We start from the raw sequence: 8,068 nt of genomic DNA, 5'->3' as shown, positions 1-8,068 counted from the left end.
CATATTTTCCCTTCAATACCATTTGCAATGTCACCAACAAAGATATTAAAGAGAACTGGTCCGAGTACAGATCCCTGGGGTACTCCACTGGTAACATTTTCCTCCATAGATTGCACTCCGTGTACGACAACTGTCTGTTTCCTATCCTGCAACCAGTTTCTTATACATTTAACTATTTTATAATCCACCCCCACACTTTCAAGTTATTTATCAGTCTGCGATGTGGGACAGTGTCAAATGACTTACTAAAGTCTAGATATGCTACATCTACAGCTCCCCCTTGATCTATATTTTCATCAAAGAGTCAAAAAAGTCAATAAGATTTGTTTGGCATGATCTCCCACCAGTAAATCCATTCTGTTTTGGATCCTCTAAGTTATTTGATTTAAGATATTCCACAACTCTTTTAGTAGTTTTTCCATTACTTTCCCTACTACTAATGTAAGGCTTACTGGTCTGTAGTTACTTACTTCTTCCTTGCTTCCACTTTTGTACAGTGGAACTACATTTTCTCTTTTCCAGTCCTCTGGAATGGCACCTGTATTTAGTGACTGGTTAAATAATTCGGTTAATGGTGCCACCAGCACATCTTTTAGCTTTTTTAGTATCCTTGGGTGTATTTCATCTGGCCCCATTGATTTATCCACTTTTAGTTTTGAAAGTTCAGTTAGGACCTTCTCCTCTGTAAATGTACTTCCATCTACCTTATTTTTATGAATGTCCTTGCAACTTAACTCTGGCCCCTTCTCTTCTCCTTCTGTAGTAAATACTGAGCAAAAATAATGATTTAGATAATCTGCTATTGCCTTGTCTCCCTCCACCAAATTCTCACTCTCTGTCTTAAGTCTTATTATTCCTCCATTTGATTTTCTCCTTTCATTTATATACTTAAAAAAAGTTTTGCCCCCTTTATCTACTGACTGGGCTATTTTCTCCTCGGCTTCTGCCTTTGCACGTCTGATCACTTTCTTAGCATCCTTCCGTCTGTCAAGATACACCTCTTTGTCATTATTATTTTGAGTCTGTTTGTATTTCCTAAAAGCCATCTTTTTTTATTTCACACTAGTTGATACTTCTTTTGTGAACCACACTGGCTTCCTTTTCCTGGTGCTTTTCCTAACCCTTTTGATACAAAGGTCTGTTGCCCTTAGTATTGCACTTTTCAGTTTTTCCCACCTCTCCTGCACTCCTTCCAAGTTCCTCCAGTCCGCCAATGAATCACTTAAACATCTCCCCATTTTTGCAAAGTCAGCATTTCTAAAATCCAACACCTTTGTTTTTGTGTGACAGGAGTTTGATCCTGTCTTTATACTAAACCATACTGCTTGATGATCACTGGATCCCAGGTGCTCACCCACATATATGTCTGATATCCTGTCACCATTTGTAAGAATTAAATCTAATATTGAGTCTTTGCGAGTGGGCTCCCTCACCAATTGCTTGAGAGATGCTCCCTGTAAGGAATTTAGAAATTTGCCACTTGTAGCTGAACTTGCAAAGGACCCCTCCCAATTTACATCAGGTAAATTAAAGTCTCCCATGATTATGACTTCTCCCTTTAAAGCCATTTTAGAGATGTCCAACAATAGGTTTCTGTCCAAATCCTGCCCCTGGCCTGGTGATCTATAGATCACCCCAATGCGAATAATGTCCTTCTCCCCGGAGGTCTGTGAAGTACAACGAGGACCATGCACACCAGCACGTCACGGAATATACGCCTGTTAGTATTGCCAGAGCGTATATTGAGAGGTGTTAACAGTTTGTCATGGAGGTAAATGCACATTATGAGTAGCTTAACCAGGGATTGGTTGATTAACCAGGTAGAACAGCAGGATGTGAGACTACTCAGGGTTAATGCAGCATAACGCCGAAACATGCAGTATGAGACAGATCCGGTCAGGAGCGGGTTATTGCTGGTGGCGGTGGAATACACAGTGCGTCCAGCGGTGGGGACAAATTGGCTTATAGTGGCAGTATCCTACATATATGTGGCACCGGTTATGTGCTGCAGTACAGTCTCCTGGAGGCATTCAGGGGTAGAGGACAGAGGAAGAAGATGTGTGGCAATGCCACGACGTGCAGTAGGGACATTGGGTTAGAGGTTGTGCATGCGCAGTACGGCACCTCCATTACTATAGGGGGCCCATGACCTACTAGGAAACAGATGGGCGGCTCATCCTTTATACCTACTACAAGGGAGATGTGAGTGCACACTGATGATGGTGACTAGAAGTAATCAGTGGCGTATCTATAAAGGGTGCACCTATTCAATATACCTATCCTGTGCGGCGGTGGCGCTATTTTCCCAGGGGTATGCGCATGTGTAGTAGACTCTGGCACAGAGCCAGCACGAGGTGGGGTGTGGGTGCTTAGACACACTGCACACCCCTGATAAGATACCGCTGGTGCATATGCTGCACACACAATTGCCGTTGCGTACATCTCTGCATATAGGAGACAGCACCTGCAGCCCACACACATTTCTATGGATTTACCAAGCTCCCAAATGTTAAGCATTCCCGAGCTAGACCCCAGCAGCTAACACCATCTGCATTAGCCTGCTGTAGCCTATGGGCTACATTTTGCATAAGTGTCCAGCAGAATGGACGCCGCGCATGCGTGGTCAGCATGACTGTGCATGCTCATGAGTCCCAGTTCCACTCTGAGCACATTGCAGGGACCCCTATGGGTGCTTGTTAATATTGGGTGCTAATATCTCACCAAGATTGCATTGAGTATGTGTTTAATGATAAATCGACATCTTATTAAGTAAAAAAAAAAAGTTCCCATAAATTATGATCCATAAGAACAGTAAATGGGTGTCGTTGTAATTGGATTCCATAGAGGCGGACATTTGGGATAAATTGGCGCAGGGATCTATTTTATCACGGTGATGGCCCCTGTACCGTGATGTATGCTGGTGAACCATCTGCTTCAGTGGAACAGTCTACAGTTTGCTTCTCTCCTCCTCCTAGTACGGGATGTGAAGGGAGATGTTCTGGAGGGAACATTTTTACTTCATTCTAATTGAAGAAACACAAAAAATATTTGCATGACTTTAACTGAGACCAATATAAAATGGCCTGCACCCTTTGGGTCTCTAAATATTTTAACCAAGAAAAGACGCGCTTCTCTAATTTAGAACATTAGGAGCTCGCTCATAATTTCTGTCTGGCCAAGCAAACATCTTTTCTGTGCTCAGTGGGGAAAAAAAAATTAAAATGTCTTCCAAATAAAATACCACAGATCGGCTGCAATAATGTATAAATATATCTGGGGCCAGGTATTCGCAATGCCCGTCGGATGTGTTAGACGCTGCCTTCCATTCATCTCCTTTCTGGACTTGTATAAAACTTCATAGCCCCTCAGAGGTCCAATTAAATGAATACCTTGCTGCTCTTAATTTGACTAAAATGTTTAGAGTAAATCCAGCATTTTAAAACAACATCTTTATTTTTTACCTCAGAAGTAGAGTCTTAGGAGTATTATTCATGAAGCAGTGAAAAGTGGGGACAAGTGAGCCAGTGGAGAAGTTGACCATGGCGACCAATCAGCATTGATGTAACATTTATAATATACATACTATAAAATTATACAGAGCAGCTGATTGGTTGCTCTGGGCAACTTCTCCACTGGATCACTTCTCCACTCTTTTCACTGCTTCATAAATAGACCCCTAATTCCACTTGGAGAGCTGGAAGGTCTAGTACAAAGAACCATGCAGTTATGTAGGTACAGAGGCAACTGATTTACATTACTCCGAATCGCCCATAGGTGCGTACACTTGGCTACGGAGCTTGCGCGGTGGGAAACAAACGCAAGATCTGTCTACAAAACAGACCTTCGTGCAACTCTGCATCAACCCCATTGAATTTATTACTGACACTGGCAGTCTACTGCTCAGTGTCAATGGACAGGATGAAGGAGCTGGACTAGGGATGGCCATCGACCATCGATGATTTGAAATTATCGATGGTATATGACCGATGGAGACTACTTTTACCATTGATGGGGGAGAACCAGATGGTTTCCCGCCATCAATAATAAAGAGCTATCAAATTTTTTTTTTTTCTCTAGGGTGTCAGAGACACGGAGCATAGCTTCACCCACTGACACCCACAAAGCCACGCCACCAGGCCCTGATTGGTCCATGACTCACTCAATATTAAAGAAAGGGTGACCATCGATGGGCAAAACCATTAGTGGTTCCCTTACAGATGGCTTCCCACCTTCGAGGTTATCCATCAATGGTACCATCGATGGTAACCATCGATGGATTCCCACCAATGGCCATCCCTAAGCTGGACTGGGGCGAATTTAGGGGTCATTGCGCCCCTAGGCACAACAGTAATGGCTGACACCCTCTGTTTCTTTTTATTATTTGCATTGATTGGTTATAAACCCTCACTTGGTGATTGCCAATTTAATATAATAAAAAAAGCCATGAACTATGACATTTCGTTTTATTTTTAATTATTTACGCATATTTAATAAGTAGGACTGGCAGTCCTACCCATTTACACTCCACTCAAGATGCCATATGATACAGTAGAGTGGAAATATTTAGCAGTGACTAACAAATGTTGTTCTGTCAGTACTAAGCATCCAGGTGCCACCGCCCCTAGGCACGTGCTTTCTGCAGTGAGAATGGTCTTGGGTGGAGACTAAAATGGTATAGGTAACATGTGGCACCTTAAAAATAACAGATTTTGGACCTGTCAAGACTTGCGCACAAGGACAGCAAAAAAATGAATGTCCAAAGGGTGTTATCCACACCCAACAATAATGGATACAAAACTTATAGATTTTGGACACCCTTCTCTCTGCGTCTCTTTACACACTTAAATTATTGAACAATAAGGATAAAAAACTCCACTTATCTTAAAGTAGAGACTCCCAGTCAATCTACAATCTTCGCAAAAGGTACTTTGCACATAAATCATAAAAATTTGGAGTGACAATGATAGAGATATGGAGGAAGGGGGAAGTGAGAGATATCGAAGGAGGGGTCAATTAGAGCTATATGGGGCGGCAATGATGATGATATGGAGACAGAGGGACATGATAGAGATATCTGAGGATGGTGCAATGATAGCTACATGGTACGCCAATGAGAGATATATGGAGCAGCAATGAGAGATATATGGAGCAGCAATGATAGAGATATGGCAGCAGAGGGAAATGATTGAGATATAGAGTGGCAATGATGGAGATACGGAAAGAGGGGACATTTATAACTCTATAGAGGGAGGGGGCAATGATAGAGATATGAAAGGAGGGTAATGATAGAGATGTGGAGGGGACATTTATAGAGATATGAAAGGAAAGGGCAATGACAGAGATATGGAGGGAGGATGCAAAGGTGGATATATGGAGGGAGGGAGAAATTACAGAGATATGGAGCTACAATTATGTAAATATGGAGGCGGGGCATTAAGAGAGATTTGGAAGGAGGGGGCAACAATAGAGATATGGATCGAGAGAGATATGGAGGGCACAATGAGAGAGATATGGAAGGAGGGGTAATGACAGTGATATGGAAGGAGGGGACAATGAGAAAAATATGGAGGGGACAATGAGCGGTATGGAAAGAGGGGCAATGAGAGTGATATGGAAGTAGGGAGCAATTACAGAGATATGGAAGGAGTGGGCAATGAGAGACGTATGGAAGGCGGGGACCATGATCGGGATAGGGAGAAAATCCAGCATTTTAAAACAACATCTTTGATAGAGATATGGAAGGAAGGGCAAAGATAGATGTGGAGTGAGGGGGCAATGATACAGATATGGAGGCAGAGGACAATGGTAGATATATGGAAGGACGGTGCAATGATAGCTATATGGAGGGAGGGGCAACGATAGGGATATGGAAGGAAGGGGCAATGAGGGAGATATGGATGGAGGGGACAATGAGAAAGATATGGAGCAGCGATAATATAACTATGGAGGGATGGGGCAATTAGAAAAATATGGAGAGAGGGGGCAATGGGGGATATGGTGCAGTGATGATAGCTATATGGAGGGAGGGGGCAATGAGAGAGATATGGAGGGAGGGGGCAATAAGAGAGATATTGAGGGTGGCAGTGCCGCCTCCAGGCATGTTCGACTCGCATGGCTGTGTGGGTCGCTGTGTATTTAAAGGTGACTGGCCATTTCTAATATGGTGGCTGCCATCAGCCAGTCAGAGATGGCAGACCTGCAGCGGTGGCTCCTGATTGGTTGCCGGACCGCAAGCTAATATTGGCTCACGAACTGGTGCCATATTTAAGATGGCCGCTGCCAGAGATGGGAGGCCGGACTGAGGTGCACTATTGGGGCATATGTGTATCTCGCACTGTTGGGGCCAGTATGTGTATCTGGCACTACTGAAGGCATTTATGTATCTGGCACTATTGGGGGCATTATTTGTATCTGGCACTATTGGGGGCAGTATGTGTATCTGGCACTATACTGGAGGCATTTTGTGTATCTGCCACTATTGGGGGAATCGTGTGTATCTGGCACTACTGGGGATAGTATGTGTATCTTGTATCTGGCACTCTACTGGGGGCATTATGTGTACCTGGCACTCTGCTGGGGACATTATGTTTATCTCGCGCTATTGGGGGCATTATGTGTATCTGGCACTATTAAGGGCAGTATATGTATCTGGCACCATTGAGGGCAGTATGTGGACCTGGCACTACTGGGAGCATATATGTATCTGGCACTATTGGCAGTATGTGTATCTGGCACTACTGGGAGCATATATGTATCTGGCACTATTGGCAGTATGTGTATCTGGCACTACTGGGAGCATATATGTATCTGGCACTATTGGCAGTATGTGTATCTGGCACTACTAAAGGCATATGTGTATCTGGCACTATTGGGGGCATTATTTGTATATGGCATTATTGGGGCATTATGTGTATCTGCCACTATTGGTGGCAGTATGTGTATCTGGCACTATACTAGAGGCATTTTGTGCATCTACCACTATTAGGAGAATTATGTGTAACTGGCACTACTGGGGACATTATGTGCATCTGGCACTCTACTGTGGGCATTAAGTGTATCTGGCAATCTACTGGGAACATTATGTGTATCTGGCACTACTGGAGGCATATGTGTATCTGGCACTTTTTGGGGACATTATTTGTATCTGCCACTACTTTGTGCATTATGTGTAGGACTGCTAATTGTGTGTTTGTGTGTAGAAGGGGTGTGAAAAAATATATATACTTTGATATCATACCAGGAGATGGCAGCTCTAACCTAGCTATGTGCTAATAATAGATAGTGTCTATGTGTATTTTTTTATTAATTTTTTTAACTGCACATTTACACTATAATTAGATCACGAATGCTCTCTGCTTTTAGTAATATATGCACTGACTTTGTTTGAAATATGTTTTTATGTGCACTATCAGCAATAATATGTTTTTAGATGTGTTCACAATTGAAGATTAAGATGCATTGTTTTATTATATGCATCCATACATGAGATTTATATTGCACTTTAGCCATACAGTGCCTTGCTAAAGTATTCACCCCCTTTTGCAAATTTCATGTTTTGCTGCCTCACAACCTGAAATTAAAACGGATTGTTTGAAGGCCTGCATCATTTCATTCACAGAACATGCCTACAACTTTGAAGATTTATTTTTTTTATTGTGAAGCAAACAACAAATAGGACAAAATAACAGAAAACTTCAGCGTGCGTTACTATTCACCCCCATAAAGTCAGTACTTTGTAGAGCCACCTTTTGTGGCAATTACAGCTGCAAGTCGCTTTGGATACATAAGCACTCTATGAGCTTGCCACATCTTGCCACTGGGGTTTCTGTCCATTCCTCAAGGCAAAACTGCTCCAGCTCCTTCGTGTTGGATGGTTTCCGCTTGTGAACAGCAATATTCAAGTCTGATCACAGATTCTCAATTGGATTGAGATCTGGGCTTTGACTAGGCTATTCCAACACATTTAAATGTTTCCCCTTAAACCACTCGAGTGTTGCTTTAGCAGTATGCTTCGGGTTATTGTTCTTATGGAAGGTGAACCTCCGTCCCAGTCTCAAATCACAGGCAG

This window comes from Pseudophryne corroboree, chromosome 1, assembly GCF_028390025.1.
Source record: "Pseudophryne corroboree isolate aPseCor3 chromosome 1, aPseCor3.hap2, whole genome shotgun sequence".
Taxonomy (NCBI): domain Eukaryota; kingdom Metazoa; phylum Chordata; class Amphibia; order Anura; family Myobatrachidae; genus Pseudophryne; species Pseudophryne corroboree.
The sequence above is the reverse complement of the archived record's forward strand: the minus strand, read 5'-3'. Positions refer to the sequence as shown.